Genomic DNA, 14,416 nt, shown 5'->3' with positions numbered 1-14,416 from the left:
TAGTTACCAGATGGGAAAGGGTTGTAGGAATGGGCAAAAAAGGTGAAAGGTATTAAGAAGTACAAATTGCCAGATATAAAAATAGCACAGGGAATATAATCAATAATATTGTAATAACTCTGTATGGTATCAGATGGGTACTAGATTAATTGGAGTGATCGCATCATAAGGTTCATCCTACCTAATAATAGACAAATATGCAAATTAACCGCACCTTTGCTACGCACAAACCACGCCCACCAACCAAGCCACACCCACCAACCAAGTCACGCCCACCAACCAATCAGGACGAGTATGCAAATCACCCCAACAAAGATGGCAGCTAATTTGCATATCAAGACAGCGTAGAAAGAAGCCAAGAGCTGCAGAAGGGAACAAAGCTGTGGAGAAGCAAGCAACGGGTGGAGAGGGGAGGAACAGGAGAAGGGAGAAGTGGAGGCAGGGCTGGGGGAGAAGGGAAAAGCAGGCGGGCTGGCGGAGAAGGTGGGCCGGGGGAGAAGGGAGGAGCGCAGGCGGGGCCGGGGGAGAAGGGAGGAGCGGAGGTGGGGCCAGGGGAGAAGGAAGAAGAGCGGGCGGGCTGGTGGAGAAGGCGGGGCAGGGGACAAGGGAGGAGAGCAGGCAGGGTCGGGTAGAGTGCAACAGGAAACCCTATTGCAGGATTTTTCCTGCAACAGGAACGCTAGTAAATATATAAATGTCTAATTACTAGGATGTGCACCTGAAACTAATATAATATTGTATGTTAACTATAGTTGAAAAAGAAAATTTTAAAAGCCTCAAGGTAATGAAAAACACCAAAAACTGAGGAACTATCAAAGATTGGAGCAGACTAAGGATGAATGACAAACCAAAAGCAGGGTAGATCCTGAATTAGGTCCTGGAATATAGAAAAAGGACATTAGTAGAAAAAGTAATGTAATCTGAACAAAGTCTGTAATTTAATAGCATAGTGCCAATGGTAATTTCTTAGCTTAGGCACAAGTACTCTTATCTCTTTGGTTGGGTAAAGCATTAAGGGAGGTTGAATGAAGTGTATACAGAAATTTTCTGTACTATTTTCAGCTCTTCTATAAGCTCCAAATTATCTATATATATAAAAGCCTAAGCAACCAGCTGACTGGCTGACGGGCTGTCGGGCCAACCATCTGGTAGCTATGCCACGCAATGACCACCAGGGGGCAGACACTCAATGCACAGGCATAGAAACATGGAACAGACTGATGAATCTCAAAGAGAAGGAGGCAGGAGGGTGGGTGGGAAGAGATTAATCAAAGATCTTATATGCATACTAGAGGCCCTAGGCCTGGCCTGTGGGGATTGGGCTGAAACCGGCTCTCTGATATCCCCTGAGGGGTTCCGGATTACAACAGGGTGCAGGCTAGGCCAAGGGACCCCACTGGTGCACAAATCTGTGCACCGGACCTCTAGTCTTAAAATGAAAAGATTTAAAAATAATAAAAAGTGAGTTATTTATTAGTCATTGTGATAAAACTCTAGCTTTATTTTCCATGCTAGGAGATAAAGTTAAAAGGTGAACGAATAAAACAGATTGCTCTTCCTAAGCAAGGATAATTATGTAACATCATAAAGATGCTGGGTGAACTGAGGTGACTTAAGGAAGACATTCAGCAAAATGGCATTCATTTGGCTTTGTTCCCTTTTAATGTATAGGTGGGATAAATATTTTCCACTGTCTAGCTCAGGTTTTTATACATATAAAATGTTCAAAGAATGTTGGTGTTGATTGTAGAGGATGATAACTGAGTGCTCTCTGCTGGCTCAGACCTCCTGTGCTGTGAATGCCGCATCTGTTTGTGGCTAGAGTTCAGGATCTGGAAAAGGGGCCGATGCACAAATGAATGCACTAGACAAGAAATATGAACTTAGAAAGCATGGGGGCCAGGTGGAAAACCTTTCTCTAGTGGAGAAGCTCTCTGACTTCTGGGTCCCTGTTTGCTTTTATTCACTTGAATACACATTTGTCCTTTAGGAATGCATACAGGCATATCAAAGGTAAAGTTTGGTAAACAATAAAAGGATTATCAGGTTAGGGGATTGCCTTCAGCCATTTGGCCAACAGCAGGGCAATATTATGCTGATTTTCAGCCCTGCTGAATATCACATTGATATGCTAACTACTGTTGGTCTTAGCCTCCGGCAATGTGCTTTTTCTTTTTCTTCTGGGCACTGGATATCTGCTGTATAAACTTTTCAACTTATATTCAATATAAGGTCTGATCTAATAATTTTTTATGTAAACTCAGGAAAAAAATTTTCTTTTATTTCTAATTCTCAGTTTCTTTCAGCATTACCAGAACACATACTCAAAAAGAATTGTATGATACATTTTCCTTATCTACCAGTAAGAAAAATGTTTCATTTTCACTAGTACTCAATTATGTTGACTGTTCATGTTAATAAATTAGGGCTAAAGAGGTAGGTGAGGTTTTATGTTAATAGTGATATTTTTGAGAGGCTGGATAAAAGATGAAAATTATGTTGATGTTCATACAAAGGAGTTCTTATTCTGCTATCATTTCCTCCTTTAGATATATTTTCTCCTTAAAACCCTGATACAATTTTTTCATCATTCTCTTCAGAAGATTTTTATTTATTGATTGATTTTGAGAGAGAGAGAGAGAGAGAGAGAGAGAGAGAGAGAGAGAGAGAGAGACATTGATTTGTTGTTTCACTTATTTAAGCATTCATTGGTTGATTCTTATATGTGCCCTGACTGGAGATGGAAACCAGATGGAGGTTGCTCTAACCAACTGAATTACTTGGCCAGAGCACAGAAGGTATTTTTTAGGCATGTTCTGTCAATGTCACTACAACAAAGATAGATAAAGACTTGTGGCCTCTGACTTCTGCATCTTCCAGAATTGAGACTATTAGGGTCCCACTAGAAACCACAGCCTCCTCTTCTGATGCTATAATTGTGAAATATCTCCTGTATCAAACAATCAGTCATATCTAAAATTTCATCAGTGAAATTTCATTCCACAGTTGCTTCCTATTCAAATGCAACCAAAATTTAAAAATGTAATATACACTGTGAATTATGTTATTAAATTCCTTCTAACATGGTAGCTGATTGAAAGTCAATTTGAATAGGAAGAGCTCAGAAAAGAGGTGAAAATGAAACTAGTGAAAATGAAACATATCCCCCAATGCACCAAAAAGCAAATAGAAAACATTAACAGGAATTTAGAATTCCTGAGACCCATGATTATATTTTGTCATGTCCATTTATTAACAAGTTAACTTTGGATATATTACTTTCTCTCTTTAAGTTCAGATCCTTTGTTTGTTAAGGTGGAAACAGTTAGCTCACCTTCCTGGAATGCTGTCAGATTTAAATTAGCTGAGAAATGTGAAAACACCTTGAATGGCACCTGAACTGAAATAGGTGTTGAAGGATCTCTCTGTTTTTTGTTTTTTTTTTTAAACTGAAGACAAACTTGGTCCTCTCCACAATTTTGACTATAGGACCATATTTTATTAAGTCAGAGACCTCAACACTTATCTACAGAGGTTTTAATATAGTACAAGAGGCATCCTTCAATCACATCTCTTCACAAGTTTTCACCTTAGAGACCAAGCCATGGATTTGCCTGCAGCCTGCCGCCACCCTGCCTGTGCCCAAGGCAAGAAAAACAACCGCTCTCTCCTTTCCACCAAGGCAGGAGCTTGGTTTCCCTTCCAGAACCCTAGGTGGCTTGAGCTGGGAGGCAGGCAAGGTGGAAGGGATGATGTTACCAAGGACAGAATAAAGTAACCCAGAGCTGAGGGAGAAGCCTCAAGCCAATAGTTCACCATGACCTCAGGTAGAGAGGCCAGGGACAGTGAAACTCCAGAGCTTTCCAGATGCTGAACAGATTAATCCTCGGCAGTAAAGCCTTATTTCCAGTGTATGGGAAGTAACTGACCTTTTACATGGGTCTGATACAGGCTGTTTGTAATAGTTGTTTCTGACTTCCAACCACCTCTCTCCTGACCTGGAAAGGTATAAGTTAGGCTCTGTTTGTCCTGGCTCAGTGCAAACACTGTGAATACACATCTCACTGTTGAGAACAATCTCTCAATAGCTTCTGAAGGAAGCTTTACTTGACAGCCTCTTTTAGAATCCAATTATGCTCTTTTTCAGGAAAGGACAATTAAAAAAACAAAAAGCAATGCTTATTTTTCCCTGAGGTTTACTTTATTCCTCTATGTTTTTATCTCTGAGGACCAATCATAATCCATTTTATTTTATTTTTAAAATTTATCTTTATTATTGAAAGTATTATAGATGCCCCCCCCTTTTTTCCCATTGACCTCCTCCACCCTACACCCACCCCTCCCAGTGAAGACCACACTATTTTTGGTGTCCAAGGGTTATGTATATGTGCATATAAGTTCTTCAGTTAATCTCTATCCTATATAATAAAACCCTAATATGCAAATTGACCGAACAGTGGAACGACCGGTCACTATGACGTGCATTGACCACCAGGGGGCAGACACTCAATGCAGGAGCTGCCCCCTGGTGGTCAGTGTGCTCAGCCAGAATCCAGACTTTCTGCTGGCGAGCGCAGCGGCAGTGACAGGAGCCACCTCCGCTGTAGGCGGGAAGTAAGGAATGAGGGGTCCTGGACTGCGAGAGCTTCAGAGTGTGAGAGGGATGTCCAACATCCCTGGGGGATTGGGCCTAAGCCAGCAGTCAGACATCCCCTGAGGGGTCCCAGACTGTGAGAGGGTGCAGGCTGGGCTGAGGGCCCCCCTTCCCCAATGCACAAATCTCATGCACCGGGCCTGTAGTAGGACTATATATGTCTCTTTTCTTCCCTCTTCTCCCTTCACATATTCATAGTTTTCTTATTCTCTTTCCTCCAGTAGAGTTATATTGTAATTTTGGTTAGATTAATATTACATATTAGTATGTGATTCTATTTGTAGCTCAGGCATGTAGTAAACTATGAGCTTTATTTATTTCCTGCACACATTTTGTTTTCCCTGGAGCTATGTTTTAATTTGCTTCATTTTTTTATGTGATTAATCACTATTCAACCTCACTTTTCAACAATTGTCTGAATCTTCTCTCAAGAGTCTTCCTGAAAACTCATCTATTGAGTTTTCATTTTTAACTATAATATTTTTCATCTGTAAAAGCTCTTATTTGTAATATGAATGGATCTTTATATTCTTGTTTTGGGTTGCATAATCTCTCAGCTCTGTAGATATTAATGTTGTTTTGTTTTTATTTTTAGGTTTCCTTTTTCCTGCATAGTCTATTATCTCCAAGTTGCTCTAAATATATTTGTTTTGGTCTCTCCCTTTTGAAATATTTGCTGGTTTCCAATGTCTGATAACCCTTGATTGTTTTCTCATATTTTAGTTTAGTTCTCTCATATTTTATAAATAATTACTAGTATGTATGTATATATATTATTACTGACTTCTCATATTTAACATACTTTGTCTTTTCATATTTTCTAGTATTTTAAACTAGTGGCCCTGTGCATGGATTCATGCACATTGAGAGGAAATTGGGAGCCTGCACCTGTGTGCCCGGGGAGTTTCCACGTCCCCGTGAGCCGCTGAGAAGTTGTGTGGGAAGTCTGTCCTCCTCCCCGCAGCTTCCTGAAAAAATATTTCCAAGTGTACCTTCTGCATCTAGGGTCCTCCTTGCTGGCCTGGAGGAACCTGGTGGACACCTTGGGCCATGCTGGATACTTTCTACCGCTTGGAGCCGGATAGAGAGGCTCCAAGGTGAATAATACAAAGTTGGGGATCTTGGGGGGCAGGGGTGCTCTGTGGCTCACACCCCCACCCTTCAGATCCATCTCTATTTGACTTTTACCCCACTGTCAGTTGCCGCTGGTGGCCACTGTTATATTGCTGCCTTCCTCTGTAGTTCTGGGGTAATCTGTAAGGGATGAGATTTGATCTTGATGCCTGAAGTAGAGTTCTAGTAGCCCAGCGGCGATATCAGGCTTGTCCTGGTCACTCAGAGTGTCCACGCTTCAACCGTTCTCTGGAGATTGTAACTGCAGGCTTATGGGGTATGAGGGATGTCTCCGGCTTACCCCAGCCCCACTGTGCCTGCTGCCATTGTGGCCATGGGAGAGGCTCCCGCGGCTGCAGCTTCTCTTGCCAGCCATGAGCCTGGCTTCTGGCTGAGTGGTGCTCCTGCGGTGGGAGCGCACTGACCACCAGGGGGCAGTTCCTGCATTGAATGTCTGCCCCTGGTGGTGAGTGTACATCATAGCAACTGGTCAACCATCGTTCTAGACATTCCAGTCATTCGGTTGTAATGGTTGCTTAGGCTTTTATATATAGACTAGCTTTCCCGTTGCAGGAAAAAATCCTGCAATAGGATTTCCTGCTGCACTCTACCCTGCCTCCATTCCTCCCTTGTTCGCCCACTTCACCTTCTCCTCCAGCCCGCCCGCGTTTCCCTTCTCCCCTGCCCCGCCTCCGCCCCGCCCTTGTCCCCCGCCCCGCCCTTGTCCCCCGCCTCACCTTCTCCTCCAGCCCGCCCGCGTTTCCCTTTGCCCCCGGCCCCGCCTCCGCCCCGCCTTCTCTTCCAGCCCTCCCTTGTTTTCCTTCACCCCTGGCCCCGCCTCCACCCCGCCCTTCACCCCCCCCCACTTGCTTGCTTCTTCGAAGCTTTACTCCCTTCTGCAGCTGTTGGCTTCTTTGGACGCTGTCTTGATATGCAAATTAGCCGCCATCTTTGTTGGGGCAATTTGCATACTCATCCTGATTGGTTGGTGGGCGTGGCTTGGCTGGTGGGCGTGGCTTAGGTGTAGCGAAGGTGCGGTCAATTTGCATATTTGTCTATTATTAGATTAGATACTTCACTGTCCACATTGAGTGTACTTGTGTGCCTTGACTGTGAATTTCATTGTAGGGTAATCAGATTGAGCTATTTACTTGAGAAATTTCTGATGTCAGCATTTTTATATCTTCCTCTTGAGTTATTATTTCCCAGAGACCTTTAATCCTTTCCCTGGATAGTGAAGAACTGGCTATAAGCAGATGGGGAGCTGAGTGGGCAAAAATAACTATATTTACTTAATTCTCCAATTTTTAATACAGTATTCATACCTTTTGTCTTTTTGCTCACAAGACCAGAGACCCTTTCTTTCACAGACTTCAGAAAATATAACAGAGTTCTATTCAGAGATCTTATAGAAGACCAAAATTTGTCCACACATGTCTGTCTATATTATTGTCTACTTTTGGGGAAAAGTGTGCATTAGAATTCCTAAGAGCAAATATTAGTTTAATAAAAATAATATAAAAATATGGCACATTAAACATACACATGAGTTGTAATGGTTTGTATTCCAAACATACAATGTGTGAGTAGCTGACTTCACATTAGATGGAAATGAGGATGGGCATTAAAGTTCTACATTTTTCAATACTTAACCCCGAGCAGTCTGTCCTTTCACTAGCAGGCCCAATGTGACAGGTCTCCCAAGAGCCGTTATCATATTCAATGGTTAGCAATGTGTTCCTGCCCATATCACTTTGAGTAACTGAGAATGCCTTCTCATTCTACTTCCCTGAGATCAAGGTGAAACTTTATGTGTAAAAATAAACATTTGCTTTTGATACTAAAATGAAATTCAATCCCTGGCATTCTTCTGTAGTGTCAGAGTCCCTAAAGCATTCTGTTTAACAGAATATACTTTTCCTAGGGTCCTGTTTGTAAAGACATTAAAGAGTTTAGGGAAAAACATTTCTTTTCAACCATAGTAATGGGACTTCTTTCATGTGTTGAAAGCTCTGAACTTTCATTTGTGTTTGAATATTATTTTCTTTCTGATATCTGACGTTTGAACAGGTCCTGTTAATAAAATTGAGACCACCTTCCATTTGACTAACTGGGTGTGATTAATTCCATCAATAAGGCTTTCTAACATTTTCTCCATAAATCAAGCTTTGGAGCTTTGAAAAAACATGAAACAATCAAATTACTGTTATTTGAAATAGATACAGTGTGTCACGCTGCAGTTTGGTTTATAATGGGAGCTCATTATCATACTCATTACGGTGAATTATAGGAGTTCCTGGCTGGCCTTCGTTAACCATCTGGCTTTAAACATTGATTTGTGTAATGTATGCTATTTTTATAGAAGAGCACCTGAACATCTACTGAAAACATTTGTTTCATCTCGTTCTACATATTTTTAAAGGCCATGAATCTTGCTGTTGTGAAAATCTCATAGATTCTGGTGTATCTTCATCTCTGACTTATATTCATGTATTATTTATCCAAAGAAGAGCCTGGCCATGCCATCAAGTCTTGATTCTGTAAGCTGCTCTTCCTCAAGAAATTCACCAGGATGTCTGATAGGAAAGTAAAGGAAATGGGAGACAAATCTAATTCTATAGATTTCTGTTCCAATGTAGTAGAACATTTTATATACTTGAAAGTATGTAAGGACTTGGATATTATACTAGTAGTACTTTAAGAGAATGTTAAAAACATTCACTCATCAATTTAGTCAGCAAATATTTACTGAGCACTTCTTAAGGGAATAGAGATTGTTCCAGGTGTTGGACATGTTGGGGACACAACAGTAAAGAGCAAGGCCCCTCCCCCATTATTTGGACAACAAACAAAGGAAAGGACAAATAACTAAGATAAGAGGATGAAGGAGATAAATTGGACTCTGTAATAGAAAGAAATTTGGGAAGGACGGCAACTCTAGATTTGGTGGTCAGGAAAAGCCTCACTGAACGTACATGAAACCTGAGACCATGTGAACAACCAGTAGAAGAAGCTTCTTGATAGACGAGGCAGTGAATGAAAGGACCTCAGTTTACAATGAGGCAGAAAAGAGGCCTCTGAATTGAGCACAGTGAGTGTAAGAAGGCTGTGATAGGAGGTGAGTTTGGAAGTGCTGGCAGGAACCAGATTCTGGAGGGCCATGGTAAGGAGTCTGGATTTAATTTTCATTGAACTTATACTTTAAAAATATTATTGCGGCTATAATGTAGAAAAACCACTCTAGTAAGGCAAGGGTTGAAAGATGGAAACCACTTAAAGGCAACTGTAATAGCCAAAGTGATAGATAATGATGATCTAGATGGGGGTAATGATATAAGAGATAGAAATAAATAAATAGGTGTGTGGTTTTGGAGATGGAACCAAGATGACATTCATGCAATGGATATGAATAATCAGGGAAGGATAGAAAGCAAGAATTATTTCTTGGATTTTAGATTGAACAAATGAATGAACAGAGATGCCATTTACTGAGATGGAGAATTCTGGCAGAAAATAGATTGATTAAACCTCACCCAAGAATATATTTTGCCATTGATTTTTAGAGAGAATGGAAGGGAGGGGGGAGGAGAGAGAGAGAGAGAGAGAGAGAGAGAGAGAGAGAGAGAGAGAGAGAGAGAGAGAGAAACACTGATGTGAGAGAGACACATCGATTGACTGCCTCCCACATGTGCCCTGACCGGGGCCAGGGGTCGAACCAGCAACCCAGGTATATTCCCTTGACCAGGAATTGAACCAGTGGCTCTATAACCACTTAGAAACACTGGCCAAGGCAGGACTTCATTTTTTGACAAAATAAATTTAAGGTGTCTATTAGACTTTAAGATGTAAATAGGAAGTAGGAACTTGGGTATGCCTCTTGAGATGTATAAATAGATTAAGATAAATGAAGATCACCCAGGGGAAATAACATAAACCAAGAGAAGAAGGCCCAGAACAAATACTGCACAGGTGATGTTCCAGGAAGGAAACCAGAAACCATAATAGTTAGAACTATAAGTAATTGGTTGTGCATAAGTCAGAAACAGAAAGAGCCAGAGCGGGGTGCTGAGATGTCCAGAGGTTAATGACAATAGGAACCAGCTACCACTCTCACACCTGGAAAACAGAGGGAAGAGGCCCTTTCGCAGCAGATATGCAATATGAATATAAATGAAGGGCATTGAGGAGGTATTATACTAATGGTCCTGCAAGAGCAAGGTGATACCCTCTTGCCTATGAGAAAAAAAGAGTAAAATATACTATTGTATCTGTCTCAGAATCCTTCTGTATCACTCCCCTCCCACCCAGAATACTTATACTCCCATTCAAACACACACAAACCATTTTGTATGGGTGTTGGAATCTATCTTAGCCATGATTAAAAAACAGTAATCAGGGAGCTATTTTTCTCACTAGGAATGATTAAACAGAGATGAATAATTCTGAAAACCATGTAATCACACATATGGAATATTTTTCCACAGTGGAGACCCCCCAACACTGTAAATAAACAGTCTTTGGTTCAACTGACAAATCCATTCCCATTTCCCCAAACTTTAGATCATATATGCTATATACCATATGAACTCATGCAGAGAACCTGAATGGGGTGAACAAAAACCTTTATAAAAAGGTTAAAAAAAGTCATCTCCAGGGATTTCAAAAGCTTTCTTCAGAAATAATTTGAATAATTCAAGGGCCTCTGCCACAAGACAGCCATGCTTAGAGGAATTACTGGACAGCCATGCTTAGAGGAATTACAAGACAACCATGCTTAGAGGAATTACATTCCACACTTAGAGGAATTACTGAGCATTAATTATAACACAATTTACTTTTACAAGTTCTTCTTGCCCATGTCTTACCTTTAATTAATGTTTTCTTTGAGCTAGAAGAGCAGTAATTTCTTCAGCTGTTTCTTTACTAAAAGTAAATGATGCCATTCTTTCCAAATCTTGATCTTCAGATCTTTTCTGCAAAGCATAGAAAAAAAGCACTCAGTATCAAATACAGGGATTCTAAGTTCTGAAATACTATTAAAATGCTGTTCAATATCAGAACTTCCTTAAACCAGTACTGAACAATAGTTTCTATTTTCCCCTATGCTATCATTAATTCATTCATTAATTCATTCATCTGTTTGATCATTTGTTTATTTATCTGTTTGGTCAACAAACATTTGTTGAGCATACTTTGACTTACAGATATAGGTTTAGGTGCTAAAACTCTCAAAGATAAACAAGACACAACCTGTGAGACATTTTATTTGTAGAAGAGACATGGGGATGAATAAGTATAATATAAGTGCTTTATTCCATTTGATCTCCAACCCACCTTGTAAGTTGGTGCTATGGTATAAATTTTTGTGTATCCCCTCCATTCATATATTGAAATCTTATCCCCCAAAGATTATTGTATTAGGTCAGGCCTTTGGATGGTGGTCATGTCATGAGGGTAGATACCTCATGCCTGGGATTAGTGCCTTCCTTATAAAAGAGGCTCCTTAGATCCTTCCTCCATGTGGGGATACAATGAGAGGTCTGCAACATGGAAGAAGGCCCTCACCTGCCCATGCTGGTGCCAGGACCTTGGACTTTCAGCCTCGAAAACTGTGAAGAAAAAAAAATCTGTTGTTTATAAGCCACCCAGGCTGTGGTATTTTGTTGCAGCTGTCTGAATGGACTAAAATTGGTAAGTAGGACATATGTTGTTATTCTCATGTTGTGGGTAAAGAAATGGAGGCTTACATAATGAATGGTTAAGTAAATTGTCCAGTAAATAGCAAATGTAGGACCAAGACCCAAACCCAATTTTAAAATTCCATATCTGCCTTCTTTTCATGGCCATGCTAATGGTGCAATGTCCTTCCTTGGGACATTTCTGGAGGCAGCTTTGCTGATGTGACCACTTTACTGACGCTTGCTATCTGAGTCATGAACCATGAAGTATGTTTAGAAACAGATAAATTCGCAACATAGAATAATATTTTATTCTCTTTATTTGTTAATAACAGAAAGACGGGCTTGTATCATGCCCAAGGTTTTCTATAGCTGTGCTTTAGCAATAGCAAACTTTAAAGTCCAATTAAGCCCCATGCATGGAGGAATCACATTTATCCCTCAAAGCAAACTAACACATCTTCTCAATGATGTTATCTCGACCACATATTTTCATTTCCTGCAAGTACCCAAATTATCATGGTGTTCTCTGCAGACCCAAATTTTATTATACAGCAAGCCAAGTTGCGATAAGCTTAAGAAAGAGATAAAGTTAGGTGTGGATCACTGGCATAACAATACAAGCTGACTGACTACTTAGGGATGATTTACCCAAAAGCAGAATTTAAGCATTAATGGTGGAAAGCCAGGCATGGCCTAGAAGAAACACACACATAGTTACAGTAATTGTAACTATGACAGATAACATCATGTTTGGGTAGGACTTGACCACCTCTCCTGTAAACTTCTGACCTCTGGAATGATATTTATATGATCTAGAACTGGTTAAAAAAAAAAAAGGCTTCCATACTCTGGGTGTCACTGGTCACATTACCTCAGCTAGACCAATGAGACTCTATTTTGGGATGTTTGCTGGGACCACAAGGGAAAAAAAGCTCTCCTCCCTCCCCTTCCATCCCTCCTTCCCTCCCTCCTTCTCTCTCTCCCTTTCTTCTTTCCTTCCTTCCTCCCTTCATTCCTTCCTCCCTCCATCCTGCTCTCCTTCCCTCCCAATCTCCTCGTCTTGCTTGCTTGATTTGAAACTGGGAGGATATGTCTCTACAGAGCTTCAAAGGCCCATAATATAGAAAGAGCCTTTCTGAAGGTTAAGCCAATACAGAAAAAAATATGAATAAAGAAACTGAAGAAAACTGAACCTTAATATTATCATCTCAAATCCTGGAACTAGCCATGGCTGAAGTGAGCGATATCTCTGTAGTATTCATAAAATCAAGTCAATAAATTCCTTTTGCTATTCTCTCCCTCTATTTCTGCTTCGTTCTATATCCTTACACCAGTATGTTTCTGTCACTTGTTACTAAGAGTTCTAATTCAGAAACATAGCAATCAATCTTTTATCCCCATTGACTTATATCTCTTTGTCTGAAAAATTATAGATTATTAGGGACAGTGGCCATTTAGCACCATAGACCCTCAGCTGTGAAGTCCACCAAGATTCAGCCTATCTTGATGTTTAGTGAACAACTAAAATAGGTTTTGGACCCTCACCCCCCAGTGTTTTGCATCATTTGGTTATGCTTATATGCATGCATATATGAGGGCATGTATGGGAGTGGGGTGGTGCGGGCAATGGTAAGATATGTACACATATAATACCTTAATAAAAAAAATGGGGAAAAAATAAAAATTTTGGAGGAAATAAAATAAAATGGGTTTTGGATAAAACAGCCTAGAATGATTTGAAATTTCATTTCTTAATGCAAAGTACATTCTATTACGAAATCCTGAGACCAGAAACAGGTGGTGCTTGCAAAGTTAATGATATGTTGAGTTGCTATAACAAAATGCAGGGTTTTTTTAAATTTTATTTTAAAGATCACTGCCATTTAAAAAGACCCAATAAACATGGTACACTGATTTCACCACAATGCTCTAGACTCTTCCTCATCATCTCTTTCATCCTGCTAGTTTCCCTTGAAAAGCCACCTTCAGTTTCAGTGAAATTCCATGAATACGTAGTTTTATACAGTTTGCTTAATATTTAGAACTGAAAAGGAAAGAATGGTTTCTAAAAGTAAATGTCTCTGGAGCCCTACATTCAAAATCCTCCAGGGAGAAATACTTTCTAAATTGGCTTTTCTTTTTCTTAGTCATTCCTTCATTTAACAACAACAACAACAACAACAACCAGGATTTTTAAAAAAATTTTTAATTTTTTTAGGAACTACAGCTTTAGTACACAGTCAGTCTAGTCACAGAGAGCAGCAAGAAAGTCAGTTACTAGAGTGTTTTTCGTTTTCTTGACTGTAAAATTCTGTGGTATTTTTAATGCTTTAATTTAAAAACTCCTAGTCCCCCACTCTCCCCAAATTATAGACTGATTTTGGGTAAGCAGTTTAAACTTGAAACTAGTTTGTAAGGCAAGTATGTTGATTTGTCTGGTTTTGGTAACATATAAACACGTAGCTAATATTGCTCTGTTGGGTAGGTCAAGGTTTAAAATAAAACATGAAAACATTGAAATACTTTAAGGGAAAGTAAATGTGTAAATTATGGTAAGTGCTAAAAAAGGTGGTAAGGAAACCAACACCAGATATGCACGAATGTGCTAAATACTTTTATAATAAGTTTTCTCAATTAATTCTCAGACTACCCTGAGAATTAATTGGGAGGTTGACATTGTTACCCCCAGGGATTCACAGGTAGGCTCCATCCTCCAGGGTAGTTGTAAGGGCTGGGAGAGCACTTGGGGAGGCCTGGATATTCCACACCTCTCACAACCAGGCACCAGGAGGGTGAGTACCTGCCCTTTCCCGGTCCGGTGCTTCTGGTTTCTGGGGTTTCCTTCCAAGCAGCAGTCTGATTAGAGGAAGTGGCAAAGTGTGGATGTGCAATTGCCTGTTTTATTACTTTCCTCTGACTCTCACCAAAGTGAGCCCCAAGCAGCAGCAGGTCATCAGTACCAGATGCG

The 14,416-nt window shown here is 40.3% G+C and overlaps 1 protein-coding gene across 1 annotated transcript in view; it reads right to left on the bottom strand.

Moving 5' to 3' along the window:
- The window catches only part of PJA2 (praja ring finger ubiquitin ligase 2), a 145,997-nt gene extending 135,347 nt beyond the window's left edge, over positions 1-10,650 (bottom strand). Inside the window, exon 1 of the mRNA XM_054715015.1 lies at positions 10,633-10,650. The gene's annotated coding sequence lies outside the window, so the exon portion shown is untranslated. The remainder of the gene's footprint in view (positions 1-10,632) is intronic.
- Between the last annotated feature and the right edge of the window lie 3,766 nt (positions 10,651-14,416).

The sequence above is a fragment of the Eptesicus fuscus genome, chromosome 4 (assembly GCF_027574615.1).
Source record: "Eptesicus fuscus isolate TK198812 chromosome 4, DD_ASM_mEF_20220401, whole genome shotgun sequence".
In the NCBI taxonomy this organism is placed as follows: domain Eukaryota; kingdom Metazoa; phylum Chordata; class Mammalia; order Chiroptera; family Vespertilionidae; genus Eptesicus; species Eptesicus fuscus.
This window is presented reverse-complemented; position numbering and strand designations above follow the sequence as displayed.